Consider the following 27,297-nt stretch of genomic DNA (forward strand, 5'->3'; position numbering starts at 1 on the left):
GATTTATAGCCTAGAAGTCCTGTGAAGGGTCCCAACCCGAAATGTAGACTTTCTGTGCTCCTCTGATGCTGCCTTCTAGGCTATAATTACTGTTCTGGTTTCTCCTCCCACTGTCTACTCTAACAATGGAGTTTGGTTAGCTCAGTTGGCTGGACAGTTGATTTCTGATGTAGAGTGATATCAACATCCTTGGTTCAATCCGGTTGAGATTCCGATGAAGGGTCCTGACACGAAACGTCGATTTTCCTGCTCCTCTGATGCTGCCTGACCTGTTGTGCTCCTCCAGGTCCACACTGTATCGACTCTGACTTCCAGCATCTGCAGTTCTCGCTATTTCCTAGTCAGGGAAAAATATCTTTCACTTTTTCAAGACAACAAAAGCAACTGCTGTTTAAAACTAAACCCAAAATCTCTGATTCTGTGGGAGCTTAACCACACCCATCCAGGCCGCTTCTACTGTTCCAAAAACAAGAGTTCGCAAGCTGTTTACTTTCTTACAAACTTCTCATCACCTCTTGTTCAATCTCTCTGTTAAAATAAATCATGACAAAATAACCCCTTAAAGCCACAATATCATCACACAGTCAAGAGTTCACCATCATAGAATCTCTACTGTGTGGAAACAGGCCCTTCGGCCCAATAAGTCCACACCGATCCTCAGAGCATCTCACTCAGAACCATGCCCCTAATCTAGGCATTCCTGAACATTGTAGGCAATTTAGCATGGCCAATCCACCCAACCAGCACAAATTTGGACTTTGGGAGCACCCAGAGGAAACTCACACAGACATGGGGAGCATATGCCAACGCCACACAGTCGCCCAAGGTCAGTGTGATTAATCACATTGCTGTGGGTCTGGAGTCATACATAGGGCAGACCAGGCAAGGACAGTAGTTTCCTTTTGTAAAGGAGTGATGGATTAGTTGCAATTGACAACAGTTTCATGGTCTTCATTAGACCCATAATTCTTAATTAATAATATCAATATAAATAGCCAAATTGTGTTTATCTAGCATGTTTAATTTGGCAAAACATCCCTAAATTATTAAACAAAATTTGCCACCAAATTACATAGGGATACACAAGAACAGGTGGCAAAATTTTGGTCCAGGAGGTAGACTTAAGGCAGGGCTTTGCAAATTAGGGGTCAGGACTCCAAGTGCAATCACAAGCTGAAATTCTGGTGACCTGAAATTTGAGACAGCAATGGCCACCAGAATTCCCAACCAAGCTATAAGAGCTGTAGTCCCTTCCCAATAAAACATAGAAACATGGAAGACAAAAGCAGAAGGAGACCATTCAACCCTTCAAGCCTGCTCTGCTATTCTTCACGATCATGGCTGATCATCCAACTCAATAGCCCAATCCCGCTTTCTCCCCATAATGTTTAATCCCATTTGCCCCAAGTGCTACATTCAGCCACCTCTTGCACACATTCAATGTTTTGGCATCAACTACTTCCTGTGGTAATGAATTCCACAGTCTCACCACTATTTGGTGAAGAAATGTCTCCTCATCTTTGTCCTAAATCGCCTACCCCGAATCCTCACACTGTGACCCTGGTTCTGGACACATCCACCATTGCGAACATCCTCCCTGCATCTACCCTGGCCAGTCCTGTAGAATTTTATAAGTCTCTATGAGATCCCACTGATTTGTCTGGACTGTAGCGAAAACAATCCTAACCTAGTCAATCTCTCCTCATACGTCGACACAAGAACATCCTTCCTCAGAAAAGGGGATCAAAACTGCACACAATATTCTAGGTGTGGTCTCACCAAGGCCCTGTATAACTGCAACAACACATCCCTGCTCCTGTAATCAAAACCTCTCGCAATGAAGGCCAACATACCATTTGACTTCTTTACCACCTGCTGCACCTGCACGCTTACCTTCAGTGACTGTCCCAACCCACAATGTCAATGCTCACCATGGAATCATGGCAATTTTCAAACTTGAAGTGGGGTTACAGTGGGAAAATATTTAAGGCATATTGTTTTAAGGATGGCTCTATACAATCTGGACACTGTTTGCATTGTATGCATTCTGATTTCTGGTTGAACTGTGAGCATTTCATGCAGTGTCTGGTCTCTGTTTGAAGTAACTGTCAGCACCATATTCAGCCTAGACTCTGCTTGCACAGACTATGAACAGCCTATGCAACCTGGAAACTGTTTGCAATGACTATGTACATTCTACACTGTCTAGTCTCTGGTACGTGCACTGGACATAGCATGGCCTCTCTCACACACTACACACTGTCTCTTCCACACATACACACTCACACAGATCCTCTCTCGTATACACTCTCTATTAAGTACACACACACAACTCACTGCTCTCTCCCCTTCTCTCACACACTCTCACACACACACACACACACACACACACGTGAATCTATGGGGTGAATTTTTATTTGTGGGTATATTCTATTTTGTTCAAAAAGCAGACAATTATAGGCAGTCAGTTAATGTTTTAGAAATAAAACCTGTCTGACTCTAAACCAAAACATAGATTCTAAATAAAGGCTTCACACCCAACATGCATTGTCTGACCTAAAATGTCAGTTCCTCCAGTTCTGAGGAAGGGTCACCAGACCCAAAACATTAACTCTGTTTTCTCCTTCACCTGCTGAGCTTTTCCAGCAACTTTGTTTCTGTCCCTAAAACGTCACTTCTTTACACTGATAAAACATTTAGTGCACTCAGGACAGTAACTCCAAAGGAATTTGGAGATTTAAATATACATATTAATCAATTAAAACCTTCTAACTGATTAAAGATTTAACAGCATCTTAGGTTTGTTTAGTACATCTTCATCAGTGGTGTGACTGTTTGATCATAACGTGTCTGAAACTATCTTTCTCACCAAAACCTGATGAAAAAGTATCCAAAAGCTTGCATTTTCAAGTAAACCTTTTGGACCTTAACGTGGTGTCGTGTGACTTCTGACCTGGTCCACTCCAGTCCAACACCAGCACCTCCACATCATGCAATGGGCGAACCCTAAGCAGCCCAAACCCTGTTTGCACTGACTATATGCACTCCACGCAGCCCGAAACCCTTGGACCTGCTCCTGACGACTCCGTGCGTCATCACGCACAACACGCTGTGCGTGCGTAAGCGTGCGCCAGGAGCACGTCGCCAAGATGGCGGTGGGGGCTAGCCATTGGTTGCTGTTACGCTATCAGGCGCCATTCCCACTGGCCGAGTTCCTCCCGCCGGACCGAACTGCCCGGAGGCCTCTCTGGGGGCTCCAGCAGGCGGAAAAACACCGACTTTACCTCAGGAAATTATCGGCCGGGGCGAGCTGCTGCGGGTTAGCCGGAGGGGGAGGCATTTCGCCGGCCGTCGATGTTCGTTCGACGTGCACATGGGGACCTGAGGCGGAGGGAGGTAATTCTCGGCCGGATTGTCTCCTTGGCGACGGCCAGGGAGATCGTGGCGTTATTGAGCGATTCCCACCCCCCCCCCAACTCCAGACTTTTTTAAAAAAAATAAGCACTTTTTATTCTAGGGGGTGGGGAAAAACCACGACCGCTGGGGGAAAAAAAATCCCTTGTGTGTTCGTCAACAGCCATCTTTCCATGACATGAAGTGTAAGTAGACAAAAAACCCAACTGTATCTTTATGTATTACATTGCTGCTGCTTCACTTAAGAACATTGTTTTCTATACATTTCAACTTATTTCTCTTCCACTTCCCCCTCCCTGAAAAAGTGAAGTTGCAAACTTGGCAAAAGATTGGGGAGGATTTAAATAGTTTCACTTGTTTATTTTTGTCCTTTTTTTAAAAAGTCCATTTCCTACTTTTGTGTATATATTTACATATATGTATATATGAGTATTATATGCTTATAACGTGGTTTTGTCCTTGAAACACAGTCCAGTATGCCTTTGTCTTCGCCGCTTTTCATTATTTATGCTAATTCTTGGTGTTTGGTTGCAACCTGGACTCCTGACATTGCAGTTAAAGTTTGGTTTGAATGCACCAAATTCTGATTTATTTTCGAAGTGTTTGCCAGAGTTGGAATTATCGTTGTTTTATCTGAAAGCGGCTTTAAACGTTAACAGCGTGTCAAATTTAAACAACTCTTCTCTTGACCTATCCAAAGTGTTATAATCTATTAAGACTAAGTAAATATTTTCTTAAGAAGGAACTATCCTCTAACCTTTCCGGACAGCCTGCTGGTCAGAGTGTTTGTTTTTCTCTTTAGTGGGTAATTGTGTCCATCTATACTACTACTTTCCCTTGCTGCGCACATTGGTTTTAAAGTTGTACCTTTTTATTTAGAGATTTTATTTTGGAACATTCGACCTCTTAAGATGTTGCTGTTTAGTGTAATGTCATTGTATTGCATTGTCATCCTCTGCTATTCGGGAGCAGACCTAAGGCAACACTGCAGTGTCCTCAACCTCTGTCCTTAATGGTAGTATAATCGTCTTTACCTTGTGATAGTGAAAGCAAACCCTTCACATTTTCGTATCAAGGGGCATGGTCGTTGTTACTGTATCAATCCCGTTTGATAAACATACAGAATCCTCCTACTAATTCCACATTTACTTTAGTTTTTTTGAGGGTTATCTAAACGTAAGGATCATTTGTAGAAATGAGAAAAGGAAAAATACAATTGCTTTAGTGTGTTTATTTTACACGGAGATGTGCAAATGTCGCGGCCTTTCCCTAAAGAATCGTTTTGTTTTGGTCACGGTGGAGCTTTTCTTCGTGCTTAAATTGGTCATTTCAACAGATAAGATTTAATCCAAGGTGACAGGCAACTGTTTCCAAGGGTAGACAACTTCGGAGAAAGCCAAAGCCATGGATCTGCCACTTGACCTTTTGACAGCTAGGTGGTCGAATGAAAAGATGCACCAGCAATTAACCCAGATTATGAAGTTCGCACATAGCTCCGTGATTTACACAGTCCGTTTGAAGCAATGCACAGCGGCGCCTTTCAGTCTCGTTGCGCTGCAGATGCTGTCTTTAAGTGCAGTACTGCAAAACTAGATGAACTAAATCGATGCGACTACTGTCGTTCGGCCATCCGTCGCAAACAACGCTTGTGCTATCTATGAAAGACTGTCGATGCCTTAACAGTTTCGCACTCTCCCAAAAATAGAATGCAAAGGATTGTGGGCAGGAGTCTTGTGATTTTTTTTGCTGTATAATGTAAACCAGATGCTATGTGTGGAAGAATTGCCACGCAGCCCAAACCGTGTACGATTAAATCATTTACGCCCACTTCGTGGGCACGAGATATGATCACTGACTGTCGACCCTAAATTGGATGTTTGTTTTGAAACAATCCGTGAACGGATTTCGGCGGCTGAGTTTTGTGAACGTTACCTAGGGCGGAAAGACAAAGATGCAGCATTGTTGTTTTCTTGTCACGGCATGCTAACCAAATACATTTGCAAAACGAATACTGGAAGCAACTTTTTTTGACTGGTGTATTCGTTTACAATGACATTTAAGGCGTGGTCCTACAAAGTAGTGTTGTATACATTGACCAATATTTTCAAATAGTTTTTCAACGCAAGATATCAAATCTTTCTAGAGCTATATTATCTGTTGTTTTAAAAAATGACAGTCATGTGCACTTCAAGTCAATTGCACACAATGAATCCAAAGTTAATCCACCCTTTTACATACAGGAACCGCAGTTAGAGGCGTACAGCTATTGGGTTGCTGTAATGTTTGAAGATAAACTTAATCTCATTGAAATAATAATCCATTACACGATCTTTTTGCAGTGTCTTTATATTTTGGTATGTATAACTCATTAACTGACCTTGAATTGCATTGATTCCTTATTTCAATGAAACATTCTTTTTAAAAAAGGACTTTTAATTATGCAAATCAGATGTATTTAGGGTTCAACGGGATATAGTACTATAATGATACATTGTTTAAATTCTGGTTGCGTAGGGAATGTTGCAGATGGTGAAAAAAGTATTCGGTGAGATGAATTTTTTTTACTAAGGCCTGATCATATTACTCGATAACAATAATTGGCTCTGCACTGAATGGTGAAATACTCTAATTGTGTTTTAAATTGATCTAATAAATGTGCATTAAGTATTATTAAGCTCCAAAGATTGACTGCTTCACACGGAGAGATGTTTATTTCCACATACTTATCCTTAATGCAACTTGCTTCCTATGACATAATCCAACCTCTCAAATTTCAAACTGTTTGCATACAAATTGCATTGAAAAGAGGGAATAAAAGAGCAATGATCTCAATTAGTTACATGAATTGATACAGTAATTGGATGGTAACAAGCAGCAAGGTGTATATTCATTCAGGAGTTCGTACTAGTGATTGAACTCTGTTTTGGCGAAGAGAAATTAATCATGATAAAATCTGTCTAATCCTGTTTATGGATTAGAAAATACTTTGAGAAGACTTTCTGCATATGAGAAGCAGCATTAAATGCAAGTTTTTAACTGTATCTAGCCAAATAATCAACTGGTTAAGACCAGAATTGGTTCCTGTGAATGGTTCTAAATGTTAAACTGTGCACTTTGTGGCATCAATTAAAATTTCTCCAGTAAATAAAGCTCCACTTCCTGAACCTTTGTCTGCAAGTTTTAACACAATAAGCTTCATTCTTGGCGGCCTCTTCTGGATCTTCTCTGTTAAGGAACCAAACTGGATACTATCTTGTTTGCAGCCACAAGTATTGTATTTCTAACTTTATAATGAATTCTGCTAGTAATTCAGTACGTGCTGTTTAGGCTTGCTACTCTAGTTGCTCTACAGCCTTTAAAATTCAGCATCTATAACTCTGACTCTTTTCTCACACCCCCAGCTATAAGGACGTAACCCGTGCATAACGTACATAAGCCTGAAATTATTCATCTTCAAGTGCAGCACTAACCCTTTATTTATCCACAGTGATGGATATTTGTCAAATACCTAGCCTAGTATCTTTACGTCAGCTTGTATCCTACTTGTTGCTTTGCTTTTGAGCCTAGACACTCTGACAAGCCACCATCATTGGTTATTATATTTGAGCTTTGTTGGTTCCTTATTGCAGTTTCATTTTTATGTAATTTCTGGTATGGATCACTCGCTGTTAGATAAGAATAGATTCCTTTTTTCCTCTGCATTTTGCATTTTTACCTTTGCTACTTTTTTCCCATGTTGAGATTCTTGTGAAGCAGTTGGTACCAAACTCTGCAGTCAGTTTTGGAATAATCTTACAAAGTCAAGCAGTGTGGATCCTGGAAATCTGAAATAAAAACAAGATGCTAGATATGCTGGTAACATATGTGGTGTAATATTAGTTTGTGTTAGCCAACTGCAGAAAACAGTATATTTGTTCACTGCAGCAAATTTTAAATATCAACTTGCACAGAATCAAAAAATGGTTACTACATGTTTTGCTGATCATGTATGTGCCAAGGAGAAATTTTGTGCCACACCTCTGTCCTAGCTCTGTCAGAATTTACAGATAATAATCCAATTTCCTTTAAAATGCAGTTTAATCTACCTTTATCAGAGTCTCAGGCAGTGCATTTGAAATCTTAATCACAAGTTAAAAAGATGTTTTCTCATGCCCCCTTCTGGTTCTCCAGTCATCTCATTATTATGCATTGTTTCTCAGTGCTTCAGCTGGGATCAGTTTCTCCCTACCTAAATTAAAACGAAAAACTGTGAATGCTGGAGATCTGAAACAAAAACAGAAATTGCAGGACAAATACAGCTGGCCTAACAGCAACTATGGGAAGAAAGTGGAGTTAACATTTCGAGCTCAGTAATTCTTCATCAGAACTGTTAGCATTGGCACAATTGTATTTATGCTGCAGTGTGTGTGTTTGGGGTGGTGGGTAGGTGGAGGAAGAGGAGGGAACAGTTGAGTGGATAGGTGGAGATGGAGCCCAGTGAGGTGAAGGAGAGATGAAAGGGGTAAACAAGGAAGTAGTAATATGGAGGTTTTGGGTTGGACAAAGTCAGAAGTCAAATGACACCCAAGTTATAGTCCAACAGGTTTGTTTGAAATCACAAGCTTTTGGAGTGTAGCCCCTTCGTGAAGTGAGAGAGAAGCACACAGGCACAGAATTTATGGACAGAGAGATGAAGAGTAGACAGATCAAAAGATCATACAGATGGTGTGTGTGGAGTGTTAAATAATAATTCTCTGCAAATGATCAAAAATGTCAGACAGTATGAGTAAAGTGTCAACAGCTGAATTAGAAGTGATGGATGACCTATAATGTGATTAAATGAGGCAGAGAGATAATTACAATAAATTAAAAGTAAGGTGGTGCTGGAGACAAACTGACTGGAATAACATGATGGGTATGAGTCACATGCCAAAGGTCTAACCAAAGTAATAGGTAATCGAAAACTGTACAAACTAATTAAGGTAGACAGATCATAACAATTGATCAAGGAGATGGGGTTGAAATGGAGCAATTAGGAAGACTTTGATACAGAACGGTAAGTTGGGGGTCACATGAGGTGCAACAGGAATCCAGCATCATGGTTGAGGTGATAATGGGAACTACAGATGCTGGAGAATCCAAGATAATAAAATGTGAGACTGGATGAACACAGCAGGCCCAGCAGCATCTCAGGAGCACAAAAGCTGACGTTTCGGGCTCTCTGAGGCTCTCTGATAGAAGGGTCTAGGCCCGAAATGTCAGCTTTTGTGCTCCTGAGATGCTGCTGGGCCTGCTGTGTTCATCCAGCCTCACGTTTTATTATCATGGTTGAGGCCGTCTTTACGGTAACAGAATTTGGCTATCAGTTTCTCTCGGCAATTTTGCATTGTTGTGTATCTTGAAGTCCGCCTTGGATGCTTACTTGCAGATCGAAGGCTGAATGTCCTTAACTGCTGAAGTATTCCCTGACTGAAAGGGAACATCCCTGTCTGGGAATTCTTGCATGGTGTCCATTCATCTGTTGTCTTAGTATCTGCATGGTCTCACCAATATGCCATGCTTTGGGGTATCCTTGTCTGTAGCATATGAAATGGACAACATTGACTGAGGCACATGAGTATCTGCTGTATATGTGATGGGTGATGTTTCCACGTGGATGATCTGACATGTCTTGCAGAGATTGTTATGGCAGGGTTGTGTGGTGTTGTGGCCGATGTTGTCTTGAGGACTGGGTAGTTTGCTGTTCAAGTTTGGTAGTTGTTTGAAGGAGAGAATTGGAGGTGGAGGGAGGTAATGGATTGAAGAGCAGGACAGAAAGAAGCTGAATGAGATTTTATGTGCTAATAGTGAGAAAATGGGATAACTGAGCTGAATGCAACCTAATGTGGTAATAGACCTAGGAATATGCAAGAATGCATGACTGTGCTAAAAGCAACCTATGTTAAAACAACTTGGTGTGAAGTGAGTAAAAAGTATGGAAGGATCTAAAGTTATTGAACTCACTGAATCCTAGGGTTCCCAAGCAGAAAATAAGATGTTGTTCTTCAAGCTTGCACTGAGGCTTGCTGCTTACCTATCTAATATGTCCAGACCCCTTTGATTGTGAACACATCTGTCAAATCTTCTCTCGATCTTCTTTTCCAAGGAGAAAAACCTAGTTTCTCTAATCTAATCCTTACATCTGAAGTCTCTAATCTCTTGAACTGCTTTAATAAATCTTTTCTGCATCTTCATTAAAACCTTCATGTTCTGGCTTGTGCCCAGAATTACACATTATTTTCAGTTGTGCACATTAAGGGGGTGATGGCCTAGTGGCATTACTGTTGGACTGTTAATCCAGAGATCTAGATTATGTTCTGGGGAACCCAGGTTCAAATCTTGCTGTAGCAGATGGTGGAATTTGAATTCAATAAGAAAACAAATCTGGAATTAATAGTCTAATGACGATCACAAATCCATTGTTGCTTGTTAGAAAAACCACATCTGGTTCACTAATGTTGTTTAAGGAAGGAAGCTGCTACACTTGCCTCTGTGGCCTACATGTACCTCCACACACAGAGCAGTGTGATTGATCCTTAAGTGCCCTCTGGGATGGGTAGTAAATGCTGGTTAAACCAGTGATGCCCTCATCCCATGAATGAATAAGAAAAACAAAATTTATTGTAGTTGAGGTCAAACCAAAGACTTAAGATTAATCTTAGCAGTGATAATGGGAACTGCAGATGCTGGAGAATCCAAGATAATAAAATGTGAGGCTGGATGAACACAGCAGGCCCAGCAGCATCTCAGGAGCACAAAAGCTGACGTTTCGGGCCTAGACCCTTCATCAGAGAGGGGGGTGGGGTGAGGGTTCTGGAATAAATAGGGAGCGAGGGGGAGGCAGACCGAAGATGGAGAGAAAAGAAGATAGGTGGAGAGGAGAGTATAGGTGGGGAGGTAGGGAGGGGATAGGTCAGTCCAGGGAAGACGGACAGGTCAAGGAGGTGGGATGAGGTTAGTAGGTAGGAGATGGAGGTGCGGCTTGGGGTGGGAGGAAGGGATGGCTGAGAGGCAGAGACAGGTTGGACTGGTTTTGGGATGCAGTGGGTGGAGGGGAGATTTTGAAGCTGGTGAAGTCCACATTGATACCATTGGGCTGCAGGGTTCCCAAGCGGAATATGAGTTGCTGTTCCTGCAACCTTCGGGTTGCATCATTGTGGCACTGCAGGAGGCCCATTATGGACATGTCATCTAAAGAATGGGAGGGGGAGTGGAAATGGTTTGCGACTGGGAGGTGCAGTTGTTTATTGCGAACCGAGCGGAGGTGTTCTGCAAAGTGGTCCCCAAGCCTCCGCTTGGTTTCCCCAATGTAGAGGAAGCCACACCGGGTACAGTGGATGCAGTATACCACATTGGCAGATGTGCAGGTGAACCTCTGCTTAATGTGGAAAGTCATCTTGGGGCCTGGGATAGGGGTGAGGGAGGAGGTGTGGGGGCAAGTGTAGCATTTCCTGCGGTTGCAGGGGAAGGTGCTGGGTGTGGTGGGGTTGGAGGGCAGTGTGGAGCGAACAAGGGAGTCACGGAGAGAGTGGTCTCTCTGGAAAGCAGACAGGGGTGGGGATGGAAAAATGTCTTGGGTGGTGGGTCGGATTGTCGATGGCGGAAGTGTCGGAGGATGATGCGTTGTATCCGGAGGTTGGTGGGGTGGTGTGTGAGAACGAGGGGGATTCTCTTTGGGCGGTTGTGGCGGGGCCAGGGTGTGAGAGATGTGTTGCGGGAGACGCGGTCAAGGGCGTTCTCGACCACTGTGGGGGGGAAAGTTGCGGTCCTTGAAGAACTTGCACATCTGGGATGTGCGGGAGTGGAATGCCTCATTGTGGGAGCAGATGCGGCGGAGGCGGAGGAATTGGGAATAGGGGATGGAATTTTTGCAGGAGGGTGGATGGGAGGAGGTGTACTCTAGGTAGCTGTGGGAGTCGGTGGGCTTGAAATGGACATCAGTTACAAGCTGGTTGCCTGAGATGGAGACTGAGAGATCCAGGAAGGTGAGGGATGTGCTGGAGATGGCCCAGGTGAACTGAAGGTTGGGGTGGAAGGTGTTGGTGAAGTGGATGAACTGTTTGAGCTCCTCTGGGGAGCAAGAGTTGGCGCCGATACAGTCATCAATGTAACGGAGGAAGAGGTGGGGTTTGGGGCCTGTGTAGGTGCGGAAGAGGGACTGTTCCACGTAACCTACAAAGAGGCAGGCATAGCTGGGGCCCATGCGGGTGCCCATGGCCACCCTTAGTCTGTAGGAAGTGGGAGGAATTGAAAGAGAAGTTGTTGAGGGTGAGGACGAGCTCGGCTAGGCGAATGAGGGTGTCGGTGGAAGGGGACTGGTCGGGCCTGTGGGACAAGAAGAAGCGGAGAGTCTTGAGGCCATCTGCATGCGGAATACAGGTGTATAGGGACTGGACGTCCATGGTGAAAATGAGGTGTTGGGGGCCAGGGAATTGGAAGTCCTGGAGGAGGTGGAGGGCATGGGTGGTGTCACGGACGTAGGTGGGGAGTTCCTGGACCAAAGGGGAGAAAATGGAGTCCAGATAGGTGGAGGTGAGTTCGGTGGGGCAGGAGCAGGCTGAGACGATGGGTTGACCAGGGCAGGCAGGTTTGTGGATTTTGGGAAGGAGATGGAACGGGCCGTGCGGGGTTGGGGAGCAATGAGGTTGGAGGCTGTGGGTGGGAGGTCCCCTGAGGCGATGAGGTCATGAATGGCGTTAGAGATGATGGTTTGGTGCTCGGGTGTGGGGTCATGATCGAGGGGGCGGTAGGAAGTGGTGTCGGAGAGTTGGCGTCTGGCCTCGGCGATGTAGAGGTCAGTGTGCCATACTACCACTGCGCCACCCTTGTCTGCGGGTTTGATGGTGAAGTTGGGGTTGGAGTGGAGGGCTGTCTGTTTTGCCGGGGAGAGGTTGGAGTGGGTGAGGGGGTGGAGAGGTTGAGACGGTTGATGTCTCGATGGCAGTTAGAGATGAAGAGGTCGAGGGAGGGTAGGAGGCCTGGGGGTGGTGTCCAGGAGGAGGACTTGTGTTGGAAGCGGGTGAAGGGGTCAGTGGAGGGAGGGTTAAGATTAATTGTTACTTCCTTATTTTTATACACTGTGTGCCTTTTTATGTATAAAGCATGGGATCCAGTGCACTCATTAGCCATATTCTTGACGTATCCTGTCATCTTCAATAGTTTGTGCACATATGCCCCAGATGTCTGTAAAATTAAATTCACTTTACTTTGACTCTCACTCTTCCCACCAAAGCGTATCACTTAATACTTGCATTGTTTCATGAGTCGTATGTCTGTCCACTCTAGCCTGTGTTCTTTAAGTATTAACCTAAAGTATGTGTAAGTTTAACTTTTCGCTTGCACACATTCTAGTCTAGTAATCACTTGATGCAAATTTTAACTAAATAAAGACTTTAAAAATTCACATTTAATTTTCTTCCAAATAATTTTGAGAAACAACAGAACTGAAACTGTTGTAAGTCGTGCTGGATTGGTACTAATTGACTTGGGAATGGTGGTTTTGCTTGAAATGCCATGATGTCATAATCTTAATTAGCTAACAACTGCATTTCTAGAAAATGATAAGGTGAAGGTCTAGCTTTTCAGAGAGACTGAAGTTTTAAGTTAAAACTTCATAAAAGTACACCAAAAGCAATGTCTAAATGTTGTCAAGTTCTGATGAAATGTTAAGTAGGGCAGTACTGAACAATTTTAAAAGAAAACATTGGGAGTGCTGAAAACGGGGGGGAAAAAATGGTTAAAGTACTTTGTATTTATGTCAAGTATTGGAACAGGCTCTGTTGAAATCAACATAAGTTCTGTTAAAGTTCTGTAAAGTGTATAATTGAGTCTAGACATTCTGCAATGGAATTTCCATAATAAACCTTCATGTAACAGCAGTTTAATTGGAATTGTGCAACTGAAGTTAAGATTTTGAATAAAAATTGGTGAAAATGTTACGATTTTTAATGGTCTTGTAATGGAAACTAATTTAGAATTTTTTCAGGCAACCATGCTGAATGTTGGCCATTGAAGGAAGGAGAAGTGAATAGTCTTATTGCTTCAGGATCATGTTCATTCTGAAAGCACTAGTTTTCCGATTCTCAGTTCACAACCCATTTTCTTTATCTTTCTGAAACTGAATCTCAAATTCCAGATTTTTTGTAATAGGGACAAAATTTATTTTAAAAAAGGAACTACGAATGCTGGAGATCTGAAAGCAACAAAAACAGCTAGAGAAACTCAGCAGATCTGGCAGTACCTGTGAAGAGAAAATATCAGTTAAAAATATGGAAAACTTCACAAATTTGTGTTCTATCCTTGTATGGGACTAAACTATTCTATTATTTTGCTTTTTTTTTGATATACAATATCTGATTTGAGCTGGAAACAAAATAGGAAATTGTACTGAAAAGCTGACTTGCCTCATCCCCTCATTTGTAGCTTTTTCTAAATTTGACCTTTTACCAAAGAGCAGTCCGTAACTTGTAGTTACGAAAATACATTCTGATTTTATAACACTGTAGTACCTTACTGTGTTACGCAAACTATACTGTGGAAAATTACACTTGCTGAGTAGAAATTAGAGTAGAGGGACATGACAGATGTTGAGGTGAGGGATAGATGTTTGCTTACTCTAGGTCAAGTTGACAAAAGGAAGGAGGAAGTGTTGGGTATCCTAAAAGACATTAAGGTGAACAAGTCCCCAGGTCCGGATGGGATCTATCCCGGGTTATTGAGGGAAGCGAGAGATAAATAGCTGGGGCCTTAACAGATATCTTTGCAGCATCCTTAGACATGGGTGAGGACCCAGAGGACTGGAGACTTGCTAATGTTGTCCCCTTGTTTAAGAAGGGCAGCAAGGATAATCGAGGTAATTATCGACCGGTGAGCCTGACGTCAGTGGTAGGGAAGCTACTGGAGAAGATACTGAGGGATAGGATCTATTCCCATTTGGAAGAAAATGGGCTTATCAGTGATGGGCAACGTGGTTTTGTGCAGGGAAGGTCATGTCTTACCAACTTAATAGAATTCTTTGAGGACGTGACAAAGTTGATTGAGCGAAAGGCTGTAGATGTCATATACGTGGACTTCAGTAAGGCGTTTGATAAGGTTCCCCATGGCAGGCTGATGGAGAAAGTGAAGTCACATTGGGTCCAGGGTGTGCCAGCTAGATGGATAAAAAAAACTGGCTAGGCAACAGGAGACAGAGGGTAGTAGTAGAAGGGAGTTTCTCAAATTGGAGACCTGTGACCAGTGGTGTTCCGCAGGGATCTGTGCTGGGACCACTGTTGTTTATGACGTATGTAAATGATTTGGAGGAAGGTGTAGGTGGTCTGATCAGCAAGTTTGCAGATGACCCTAAGATTGGTGGCGTAGCAAATAGTGAAGGGGACTGTCAGAGATTACAGCAGAATATAGATAGACTGGAGAGTTGGGCAGATAAATGGCAGATGGAGTTCAATCTGGGCAAATGCGAGGTGATGCGTTTTGGAAGATCAAATTCAAGGGTGAACTATGCAGTAAATGGAAAAGTCCTAGGGAAAATTGATGAACAGAGAGATCTGGGTGTTCAGGTCCGTTGTTCCCTGAAGGTGACAACGCAGGTCAATAGGGTGGTCAAGAAGGCATATGGCATGCTTTCCTTCATTGGGCGGGGTATTGAGTACAAGAGTTGGCAGGTCATGTTGCAGTTGTATAGGACTTTGGTTGGGCCACATTTGGAGTACTGTGTGCAGTTCTGGTTGCCACATTACCAAAAGGATGTGGATGCTTTGGAGAGGATGCAGAGGAGGTTCACCAGGATATTGCTTGGTATGGAGGGTGCTAGCTATGCAGAGAGGTTGAGTAGATTAGGATTATTTTCATTAGAAAGACGGAGATTGAGGTGGAACCTGATTGAGGTCTGCAAAATCATGAGGGGTATAGACAGGGTGATTAGCAAAAAGCTTTTTCCCCCAGAGTGGGGGACTCAATTACTAGGGGTCATGAGTTCAAAGTGAGAGGAGGAAAGTTTTTAAGGGAGATATGCATGGAAAGTTCTTTACACAGAGGGTGGTGGGTACCTGTAACGCGTTGCCAGTGGAGGTGGTAGACGCAGACTCGTTAGCGTCTTTTAAGATATATTTGGACAGGTTCATGGATGGGCAGGGAGCAAATGGACACAGACCGTTAGAAAATAGATGACAGGTTAGACAGAGGATCTTGATCGGCGCAGGCTTGGAGGCCCGAAGGGCCTGTTCCTGTGCTGTAATTTTCTTTGTTCTTTTTGTTTGTTTGAACTCCATCAACAAACACATTGATTTGGAGCCAATCTACCATCCTCTGAGAAAAAGAACAGGAAATGACATCACCAACCCAAGGAAACCTAAACAGTTAAATAGAAAGCGGGACATAACACCAGTGCTTCATCGGAGGCTCACTGATGAAGTTACCTAGAATGGTGATGAAACGTGTGAAAACTAACCTTCCAGCTCAGCGAGCAAACTCACATCCAGAACCTCAACCTGAGCTACAAATCTTCTCAAAACTTGCTTGTTTGTTTTTTGTTAATGCTGAGTTCAGAATTCAAGATGCTTTTACATTTGAACCAATAATATCTATCTTCGAAATATAAAAACTTCTAAATACAGGAATCTTCTTCAAGGAGCTGTCAACCTGTAGAGTCATACAGCATAGAATAGACCCTTTGGTCCAATTAATCCATGTTGACCATGTCCCCAGACTAAACTAGTCCCACCTGCCTGTGTTTGGCCCATATCCCTCCAAACCTCTCCTTTCATTTATTTTTTGAACGTTGTAACTGTACCTGTATCCAGAGGTTCATTCTACACACGAGCCATTCTCTGTATAAAAAGGTTGCCCTCATCTCCTCCTTAAATCTTTTTGTTCTTACCTTAAAAATATGCCTCCTCATCTTGAACTCCCCCTTTGGGAAATGACCTTTGCTATTCACTGTATTTATGTCTGTCATGATTTTATAAACATAATAAGGCCACCCGTCAACCTCCTACGCTCCAGTGTAAAAGACCCAGACTACCAAGGCATCCAGCCTATTTTTATAACTCAAACCCTCCACTCCGGTAGCATCCTGAAATCTTTTCTGAACCCTTTCCAATTTAATAAACATAGATCATAGAATCTCCAGAGTGTGAAAACAGGCCCTTTGGCCTAACAAGTCCACATCGTCCCTCACAGCATACCCTCTAGACACATACTCCTATAACCCACCTAACTTATGCATCTCTGTATACTATGGGCAAATTAGCATGGCCAATCCACCTAGCCTACACATCTTTGGACTGAGAGTAAACCAAAGGAAACCCATGCAGACATGGGGAGAATGTGCAAACTGTGCACAGACAGTTGCCCAAAATTGGAATTGAACCTGAGTCCCTACTGCTGTGGGGCAGCAGTGCTGCCCTAAATATAAAAATATCCTTCTTATACCAGGGCAGTCAGAATTGCACATGGTATTCCAGATAAGGACTCAGCAATGTCTTGATTTGGATGAGAGACAATCCACCCCCAGTCATGATTGAAAGAAATTCATAGAGAAATGCTCTGAAATACAGTGCCCACGCCAGGAAAAGGTGGAAGCAAGCCTTCATTTCCAACCTACATAACTTACATTTGAGGATTGTTTTGTTTTTTGTTTAGTGATGTGTGTGTTTTATTCAGATATCAGATATGTTTGCACATTATTTCTTGGGGTGTTAGTTACATACCCTGACTGAGAGAGTTTCTTTTCATTTGTCACTTTGACACTGATAACTTTAATGAAGAAAACTTAACTTAAAGCTTTGATTTACTTGAAGCCCTCCAGTTTTGTGACTTCTGAACAAAAACAGAAGTTGCTGGAAAAGCTCAGCAGGTCTGGCACCACTTGTAAAGAAACAAAAATCAGAGTTCAAGTTTTGGGTCTGGTGAGGTTGGCAGCATTGATTGCTAGTGCTGTTCAAAGCATGTACACGCCTGCATTTGTTCAGGAAGGTTGTGAACCCTGACTGATACTTCAGTTGATTCAAAGATGGCAATGGTGTTAGGGAGGTTGGCCAAGTGTGAATGATGGCAATATGCTGCCTTTAGGTCCAGCGCAGGGGGGTGGTGAAGTGTGGGATTTGAGGTAGTGGCCTTGGTGAGCCTGGCTCAAGATTCATGGTGGCGAGGGTGATCTGGACAGTTTCGTTTCCTTTTGTTTGTTTCTTTAATTTCTGCTCTTGTTTTTAATTCTAATTATTGTATGCTGAGATGCTGCTGGAAATGATGACTTTTTACACTTTGCACTGTTCTTGTACTCTGGTACATGTGACAATAAAATCTATTTGAATCTTCTAGAAACTAGGCAAAGGAGTTTATCATTTGGTCCTTTGAGCCTGCTCCACCATTCATCATGACCATGACTGATCTTCCAACTCAATAGCCTATTCCTGCTTTTCCCCTAGATCCTTTTGACCCTGTTTGCCCTGAGTGCTGTAGCCAACTCCTTCTTGAAATCATGCAGTGTTTTGGCCTTTGGCAGTGAATTCCACAGGTTCACCACACCACTCATGAGTGGTGCACAAGGACACTCGTGTCTCATTGCATGTTCCTGGCTAAATTCATAGCTGTTCAAATAATAAGTTGTCTTCCTGTTTTGTCCCAAAGTGGATAACTTAACATTTATCTACATTGTACTGCCTCTGCATTGCATTTGTCAACTCGCTCAGGACGTTTAAATCTCGCTGAAGCATCTCTGTATCCTCTTCACAGCTCATCCTCCCACCTAGCTTTGTGGAATTTGTGATTGTGTAACTTTGGAGATATTACATTTAGTTTCTTCACAAAATATGTGAATGATTTAGATGAATTGCTGGGGTCATAGCACTGATCTCATGCCACCGGACTATCACTGCCTGCCGTTTGGGAAAAATACCTGTTTATTCTCGGTGAAATCATCCAGAATCAGGTGATTAGGTTCCCTTATATAAACTAATGATACCTAGCGTGACATTTGTGTCTTCTTTTGATTCTGCCTTTGCTGCTCAACACTTCAACTGCTATCTGGCATTGTCGTGCAGAATCAAATTTTCCATTCCATAGGTATGACTGAATACAGAATCCTGGTTTGGTTAATTCTGACCTGTTTCCTTCCCACACAAATTTTATTGCCCACATCATTTCCTTACCATCCTTCTCAGACTTGCCTCTCTCAACTTCACTCACCCCGTTCCTATGTTGTTACTTTGTTTTGTTTTACTGCTCCTTACCTATTGATGGCTTTTACTCATTCTGCACTTATATTTCCTTTCTGGTTTAACTCCTGTCCTGATCCATTGCAGCAAAACACTGCAGTCTTATTATTGCTGTCATGCTTGTCCACTTGAATACTGTAACTCCCTTTTCATCCTCATGTTGAAGCCGGTCTTCGAAATTCAGGGTCTTTCTCGTACCATGCTTCCTAACTGGTGGCCTCTATTCTTAAAACTCATCCTTGTTTAGCTTTCAGCCTATAGTGTGCAAACCTCTTTTCTGCCTGCCTTTCTCAGTTATACCATCCTTCTCACTATTTCCCAACTGTGAGAAATGCTGCAGGAAATTCTATAATATGTCATTCGATCTGAAGGATTCGTATGGCAGGTGCTGCAGTATTAAGTTTTGTTCTGAGGCCATACGTTTCTGTCCAAAAATGTATACATTTACTGTGCAATAATACAGCCCTACTTAAGCTCTTTCAAGCTGTGAAATTAGAACCTGCCATCTGCCAAGTTTAAATTGATTTTTTTTTGTCTGAAGGGTGAAGTTCAAATTGTCAGCGCAGTAAAGGCAAATGCATTTTTTTGTATTTTATGCTGATGCTACATTGACCAGTATATTTTTGTTTTTTTTAAGTTGTGAATTCATTTTGATAGATTAGAATGCTTCTCTGACTGTATAGGAAGATTCTTCACACCCATTCTGTAACTTCAGTTTCATTTATACAAAATACCTCATTGTAATGTTTTTCTTTGTATAAAACTGACATTTCTAGTGAACTAAATCTGGTGCTGCTTTTCTTCCATTATGTAATTTGAGACTGTTGTGAGATTTATGTTTAAATTTGGGATAAATGGAAGTTTGATCATGTGACTTATCTGACATTTGCCTGACCGTAAGCCTGGATCAAAGGAATGTTTGGATTCTGGATGTGAGATTGCTCGCTGAGCTGGAAGGTTAGTTTTCAGACGTTTCGTCACCATTCTAGGTAACAACATCAGTGAGCTTCCGACGAAGTGCTGGTGTTATGTCCCACTTTATGTCCTGCTTTCTATTTATCTGGTTAGGTTTCCTTGGGTTGGTGATGTCATTTCCTGTTCTTTTTCTCAGGGGATGGTAGATTGATTTGGAGCCAATGTGTTTGTTGATGGAGTTCAGGTTGGAATGCCATGCTTCTAGGAATTCTCGTGCGTGTCTCTGTTTGGCTTGTCCTAGGATGGATGTGTTGTCCCAATCAAAGTGGTGTCCTTCCTCATCTGTATGTGAGGATACGAGTGATAGTGGGTCATGTCGTTTTGTGGCTAGTTGATGTTCACGTATCCTGGTGGCTAGCTTTCTGCCTGTTTGTCCAATGTAGTGTTTGTCACAATTCTTGCAAGGTATTTTGTAGATGATGTTCGTTTTGTTTGTTGTCTATATAGGGTCTTTTAAGTTCATTAGCTGCTGTTTTTAGTGTGTTGGTGGGCTACCCTGACGCCAAGAGGTCCGAGTAGTCTGGCAGTCATTTCGGAAATGCCTTTGATGTAGGGGAGAGTGGTTATGGTTTCTGGGCCCGTTTTGTCTGTTTGTTTGGGTTTGTTGCTGAGGAATCGGCGGACTGTGTTCATAGGGTACCCGTTCTTTTTTGAATACGCTGTGTAGGTGATTTTCTTCTGCTCTTTGTAGTTCCTCTGTGCTGCAGTGTGTGGTGGCTCGTTGGAATAATGTTCTAATGCAGCTTTGTTTGTGGGCGTTGGGATGGTTGCTCCTGTAGTTCAGTATTTGGTCCGTATGTGTTGTTTTCCCGTAGACGCTGGTTTGAAGTTCCCCATTGACTGGTCGTTCTACTGTGACATCTAGGAATGGCAGTTTGTTGTTGTTTTCCTCCTCTTTTGTGAATGTTATGCCAGTAAGGGTATTATTGATGGTCTTGAAGGTTTCCTCTAATTTGTTTTGTTCAATGATGACAAAGGTGTCATCCACATAGCAGACCCAAAGTTTGGTTTGGATGATTGGCAGAGCTGTTTGTTCGAGTCTCTGCATTACTGCCTCTGCTGAGAACCCTGATATCGGAGATCCCATGGGTGTACCATTGGTTTGTCTGTAGGTTTTGTTATTGAAAGTGAAGTGGGTGGTGAGGCCCGCTAGCTGCTTTTCCCTGTAGTGTCGGAGGCTAAGGGGTGACCTTGTAGAGGTTTATAAAATCGTGAAGGGCATTGAAACGATGAATAGCCAAGGTCTTTTTCCTAGAATGGGGGCGAAGTCCAAAACTAGAGGCATAGATTTAAGGTGAGAGGGGAGTAAATTTTTCATGCACAGGATGGTGCATATATAGAATGAGGTGCCAGATGAAGTAGAGGAGGGGAGTAGAATTACGTTTAAAAGGCATCTGAATGGGTATATGAATAGGAAGATTTTAGAGGCATATGGACCAAATGCTGGAACATGGGAGTAGATCAGTTGGGATGTTTGTTCAGCGCAGACAAGTTGGACCAAAGAGTCTGTGAATCATACTGCACAGAAACAGTCACTTCACTCGGGTAGAAACAGCTGAAATGATAGGTCGACCAGAGCAGGACTGATCTCGGATCTTGTGAAGAAGGTAGATGTGAGCTATTTGGGGCAAAAACACAAATTCCTGGAAAATCTCTGCAGATCTGGGGAGAGAAATCTGAGTAAATGTTTCGAATTCAGTGACCGCTTTTCAGAACTGATAGCTAGGAAATAGTTGGTTTTCATGCAGAAGGTAGGCTGTGATGAGTGGCTAAGGAGTAAATGATAGGTGGAGATACAGCCCAAAGAGAGAGCAGAACAGTTCGCCATTATCCATTGTTTCAGAGATAGTAGGATCTGCAGATGCTGGAGAATCTGAGATAACAAGGCGTAGAGCTGGATGAACACCGCAGGCCAAGCAGCATCAAAAGAGCAGGAACGTTGCCTTTTCGGGCCTAGACGCTTCGATTTCTGAAGAAGGGTCTAGGCTGGAAATGTCAGCCTTCCAGCTCCTCTGATGCTGCCTGGCCTGTGGTGTTCATACAGCTGTACACCTTGTTGTATCAGCCATTATCCATTCCTTTGTAAGTCTATCTTAGGAGAATGGAAAACTGCTAATGGGGCACATTATGGGTTTAATGTAATAGCAAACCATGTGATAACAAGGCCTGGTGAGCTGTATGGGATTGAGCTGCTGTGTGGTGGGAAGCTGTAGAAGGGAGATCGTTGGAGTAGATGAGGTCAATGACTGTACTAGAAACAAAGGCTTGATTTCGATGGTGAGATCGTAGTCCAGGGAAATGCAAGAGGAAGTATTGGAGAGTTAACAGTTCAGCTTTTGCAAAGTAGCGGTCAGTTTGGCAAACAATTAGAACCCTGTCCCTTGTCATTTAGACTTATTTAATATTGTCACTTGTATCGAGGTACAGTGAAAAGTGTTTAATGGGATGCTGTAATGTCAGAGGGAAAATTGCAGGGGTTCTAAACTGTGGGATTCCAACTCTGCACTGATCTGCTTTCCTCCTCTTAAAACTAACTTATTTGAACAAGCCTTTGATCATCTGAAGATTTGCCAAATGTGGTTGAGTGTCATCGGGCCAGGCAGCATCCAGAGGAGCAGGAAAGTGGACGTTTCAGATCGGGACCCTTCAAGGACAAACTGAGGCAAACTGTCCAAATCAATCATGCAGCATAATTCTTCCAATATTTGTTACACTTGTAATTATTTTCTTCATATTAATATCCTCTATTTGGTGAAACACCTAGAAATGAGAACTATAGTGGATTGTGTGTGACTAATGTCTCCATCTCTCCCATTTAATCATTGACAACTTGATGTTGGAAGAACGGGACCTGCAACATTAATTATGGTAGAAGCTGGATAGTACTAAATGTGGTCATGACGTTGTGGGAATATTTGTTTCTTCCTCCCCCCCCCCCCCCCCCCCCCTTACTCTTTCACCACCCACCCCATCCCCATTGCAAATTATTGAACTTCATAACTGTAATTGTATCTGGCCTGTCAAATTGCACACTTTCCCAATGTTCCCAATTCCTGTGTTTTAAGTACAAGCCTGGACTTTGAGTATACGTGAGTTGAAGCTGTAGAATTGAGCAGACAGATAAGAAAAATACAGTTCAGTGCCGCTATTAGAGCAAATGATTTTAAATGTTCCAGTTCCAATTCAAATGTCTTATCTCATTATCCCATTATCATCAAACCAACCTTGGTTCGCCGAGCTGTGTAGGAGAGCAAAGCATCAGGTATATATTAAAATGAGGTGCCAATATAGTGAAGCTGCAATGCACCTACCATATACATCTATAGCAATCCTATAATCAGCAGATCAGATGAAAGTTTTGCAGCCTTCTCACATTCATTTATGAGTAGTGTGAAATTCAACAGCTATATACTTATAGAATGCAGTGGATAGACATCATTCTAAATGACATGATAGTGCAAAAAAAAGTTTTCAATTCTTTGTTCTCGTTTAGACAGCCTGATACTTAGTATCCATGTGTCCAAGCTGTAATGATTATAATGAGGTCAGCCAGGTGTACCTCATAGAATGAGTTCCATGATTGGGACTGTTAATCTGGTCCAATCACGGAGCCCTGGCTGACAGATATGAGCAGGAATGGGGCTTTTGTGGTGCTTTTCAGGTAGTATCCCTGCCTATGAGCTCACAAGAACTGTGTTCAAGTCCTCCTTGCACCAGTGTGTAATAGGATCTCATTTATGTAAATACAAAACAGTAATAGTTACACCTGGGTCAACTCTCGGTACTTTACCTTATCATACAAAATTTGTTTTCAGTCAAAGGCCATTTTCTCTCCAAGCCTAGCCTTTACTGTGAATCTTAATGTGCTTGTGGTTTGATATTTTAAATGCAATTTGTTGTTTCTCCATTTAGGATGTATAGAAATTAAAACTTTAGATATTTTCATTCAAAGTCAGAATGTGGCAAGTTATAAAACAGTGAATCTGGACAGATAAGTTTCCTTCTGTGATTTGTAATTTTGGATACGTTCATTGGCTGGAATGTGATGAATTCTGAAGCTTGATAATTATCAATTAAATATTTCCGTAGGTTAGTCTAGGGCATCTGATTGTTGTGGTAGACAATCACCTTTATTGGCTACTAAGGAGGTAGCACAGGTTTTTCCTTTGGATATAGGGAATTCGTACAAGTTGAAATTGTCACAGCTAACGTCTGGCATTGCAACAATGATTACACTTTAAAAGTACTTCTTTGGAATTTGGGCATCGCTGTCAAGGCTATTATTTCTTAACCTTTCCAATGGCAAGGTAGAAAGGGTGTGATGAACTGCCTTCTTTAGCAGTCTGCACGATATGGATACTCCCATGGTGACTTTAAGGAGTGACTTGTTGCACTGCATCGTGTAGATGATATATACTGCCACCACTGTATCAGTGGTAGAAGGGCTGAACTTTCCTTTACAAGAGACCTCCTCTTTGCAGCAATCAACCTAATCATCATTCTCTGAACAGTTTTCAAAATAACTTCCCCTTTTGAAGTAAGAAGACCAAAACAGTATGTACTACTGCAGGTGCAGTCTCTCCAATGTTCTGTAAGTTTGCAGCAGTACTTCTTTTTTCTTGCGATAACGGCTTGCTGTAGGAGTAAGGGAAATTTGGAGACATTGACACATTAAGAAATTGAGAGATCTGTTTCAGCTGAAGAATTCTGAGAAGTTTAGTGTAATCATAAATTTGATATTTGTTGTGTGTTAATTATTGGAAGTTTACTTTTTCAATCTCCAATAATGATTTGGAAGATTTCTTGATTGTTTTATTTCCAAGAAATTATTTTCCATGTCTCTGTTCCCATGCAAAATTGTTTACACTATTTTCCTAGATTGTTATGGTGAAAAATTTTCAACAATTTGTTCATCTAGCTTTGGGATAATGCCCTTAAGAGTGAAGACAACAACATAAATTAATCCTTTATTTTACATTTTTTTTTGGCGCTCAGTAGCGTATAAGATCTGCTGCTTCCACCATTGCAAGGCTCAAATAGCAGCTATTGTGAATTTTTTTTAGTGCTAAAAGTTCCAACTATAATCTATTATTTCTTTGTAGCAGAAGGGGTAGTCAAGACAAGAGTTGGTTTTGGGCTTATTTGCGTGAGTGCTGATGTCTTGAATGTGTATGCAATTCAAAACCAAAGAGTGACCATCCACATGTCTGTAATTCATCCCCAGCCATCTGTTATTGTACACAAAATACACACAACGTTTTTCATTCCTGTTTTCCTTTGTGGCAGATCGATAGTCTTGTCAGGGTGAATGAAGTGCACAAATGAGGATGTAGCTGCACAATCATTGAATAATAACTGCAATGCTGAGTGTGTGACAGAACAATGCCAGAGATCCTAACTTTGAAACTTGACAGGGCCCTCAATCGGGTCCAACATATCTCCCGCACTTCTGCCCTCACCCCTTCTCTTCCCTCCCGCAACAGCGATAGGGTCCCCCTTATCCTCACCTACCAACCCACCAGCATCCACATCCAGAAGATCGTCAGACGCCATTTCTGCCACCTCCAGCAAGATGTCATCACCAGACACCTATTCCCCTCCCTTTCCTTGTCCACCTTCCGCAGGGACCGTTCCCTCCAGGACACCCTGGTTTACCCCCAATACCTCCCCACAGCCCACGGCACCTTCCCCTGTAACCGGCGAAGGTGCAACACCAGCCCACTTACCTCCTCCCTCCTCAGTATCCAAGGGCACAAACATACCTTCCAGGTGAAGCAACACTTCACCTGCACTTCCCAGAATCTAGTCTACTGCATTATCTGCTCACAATGTGGTCTCCTGTACATTGAGGAAACAACATGTAGACTTGGTGACTGCTTCGCAGAACATCTATGTTCTGCTGGCAAAAAAGACCCTGAACTACCTGTTGTCTGCCACTTCAATGCACCACCTTGCTCCCTGGCCAACATCTCTGTCTCCGGCTTGCTACAGTGTTCCAGTGAAATCCAGCACGAGCTGGAGGAACAACACCTCATTTTCTGCTTGGTGACCCTACAGCCCTCCGGACTCAATATTGAATTCAATTATTTTAGGGGTGGCATGGTGGCTCATTGGTTAGCACTGCAGCCTCACAGTGCCAGGGACCTGGGTTTGATTCCCACCTTGGGCGACTGTCTGTGTGGAGTTTGCGCATTCTCCCCGTGTCTGCGTGGGTTTCCTCCGGGTGCTCCGGTTTCCTCCCACAGTCCAAAGATGTGCAAGTTAGGTGGATTGGCTGAGCTAAATTGCCCATAGCGTTCAGGGGTGTGTGGGTTGTAGGGAGATGGGTCTGGGTGGGATGCTTCAAGGGGCGGTATGGACTTGTTGGGCCGAAGGACCTGTTTCCACACTGTATGAAATCTAATCTAAGCTAATCTTCCCCCATGTCCCAGCCCCCCCACCCCACACACCAGGTCTTGTTACCACATAGCCTGCCACTACGCACCCCCTGTTGTGAGTCACTAACAGTCCCCATTAACAACTACTCACCCTCCCAGCCTGATCGGTAGCAACTCCTTTGTCTGTCCAACTGTCTTTCTTTGGGCTCTATCCTATCATTTACTCCATACCCCACCCACCTCCATATTTTCTACATATAAACTGATGTTTTCCCAGCCACCATCAGTTCTGAGGAAGGGTCACCGGACCCGAAACATTAACTCTGTTTTCTCTGCCACAGACGTACTGAGCTTTTCTAGCAACTTTGTTTTTGTTTGGAAACTTGGATTTTTTTTCATTTTCATGTCCAGCTTAGAAACTTTTGGTTAATACCTAGATGTGAATCCCCTGTTAACGTCCAAAATGTTTCTTGCAAGTGAATGTTAAGGTATGGTTACAGGAATATGAATCAGTGATTGAACTATTTTGACTCTTGGGCAAACAGAAGTAGTTTGAAAAATGAGGCGATCTGAGGGAAGAGAATGCTATCTCAGGACAATTTTGATGGAGCAAGAGATATGTAACAACACAAAGCCATTCTAAAATGGTGTGGCCTTTTACATAATACAGATGCAAAAACTAGGCTTTCAATGTGACAATATATGGACTGGCAGAATGATTTGACGGTCCTTGAACTAGTATACGCTACAGTAGCGCAAAAAACAAGGGAATGGCCCGATTGTGTGTTCGAATGGGGTATTTTATCAGTACAATATTAATGCACCTGTACCTAGCTGGAAACCAGTTTTTCTCACCAAAGTTTGAAGTAGTGAAAGTATCACGAGAGAGATGACAAATCTGCAAAGTGTTCTAGTTTTGTTGGGCGAGCGGTTAGAGAGAGAACGTGCAAAAATGAATGCGAAGTCGCATGGTGGGTGGAGACGGGAGAAAGTGTTTAATCGAGCAAGCCTGTTTTTGCCCCTTTGTGAATTGCAAATTGTGTTACTTGCACTGTTGGGCTTGCAGTCTTCTGATGGCAACATTTCTTCCAGCGGTTTATTGACGGACGACCTCGAGAAAGGTTAGTGAGCGTATGACTAACTCGCACTGCGCTTTGTTTGGGGCGGGAGCATTAGGACCCGGAGGACATCTCCCTGCCCCGTGTGGTGCGATGAGTTGGAAAAGGACAGAAAAGAATTGAGGTCGCATTAACGTTGCGGGCTGTGAATTTTTTAAAAAATCTCGAGTTGGGATATAATTT

General features: G+C 42.8%; 1 protein-coding gene across 1 annotated transcript in view; it reads left to right on the forward strand.

Moving 5' to 3' along the window:
* The first annotated feature begins 3,479 nt into the window (after positions 1 to 3,479).
* foxn3 (forkhead box N3) overlaps positions 3,480 to 27,297 on the forward strand; it is a 328,149-nt gene continuing 304,331 nt past the window's right edge. The window contains exon 1 of the mRNA XM_059648972.1: positions 3,480 to 3,599. The gene's annotated coding sequence lies outside the window, so the exon portion shown is untranslated. The remainder of the gene's footprint in view (positions 3,600 to 27,297) is intronic.

Source organism: Stegostoma tigrinum, chromosome 10 (assembly GCF_030684315.1).
Source record: "Stegostoma tigrinum isolate sSteTig4 chromosome 10, sSteTig4.hap1, whole genome shotgun sequence".
NCBI classification, from domain to species: Eukaryota; Metazoa; Chordata; class Chondrichthyes; order Orectolobiformes; family Stegostomatidae; genus Stegostoma; species Stegostoma tigrinum.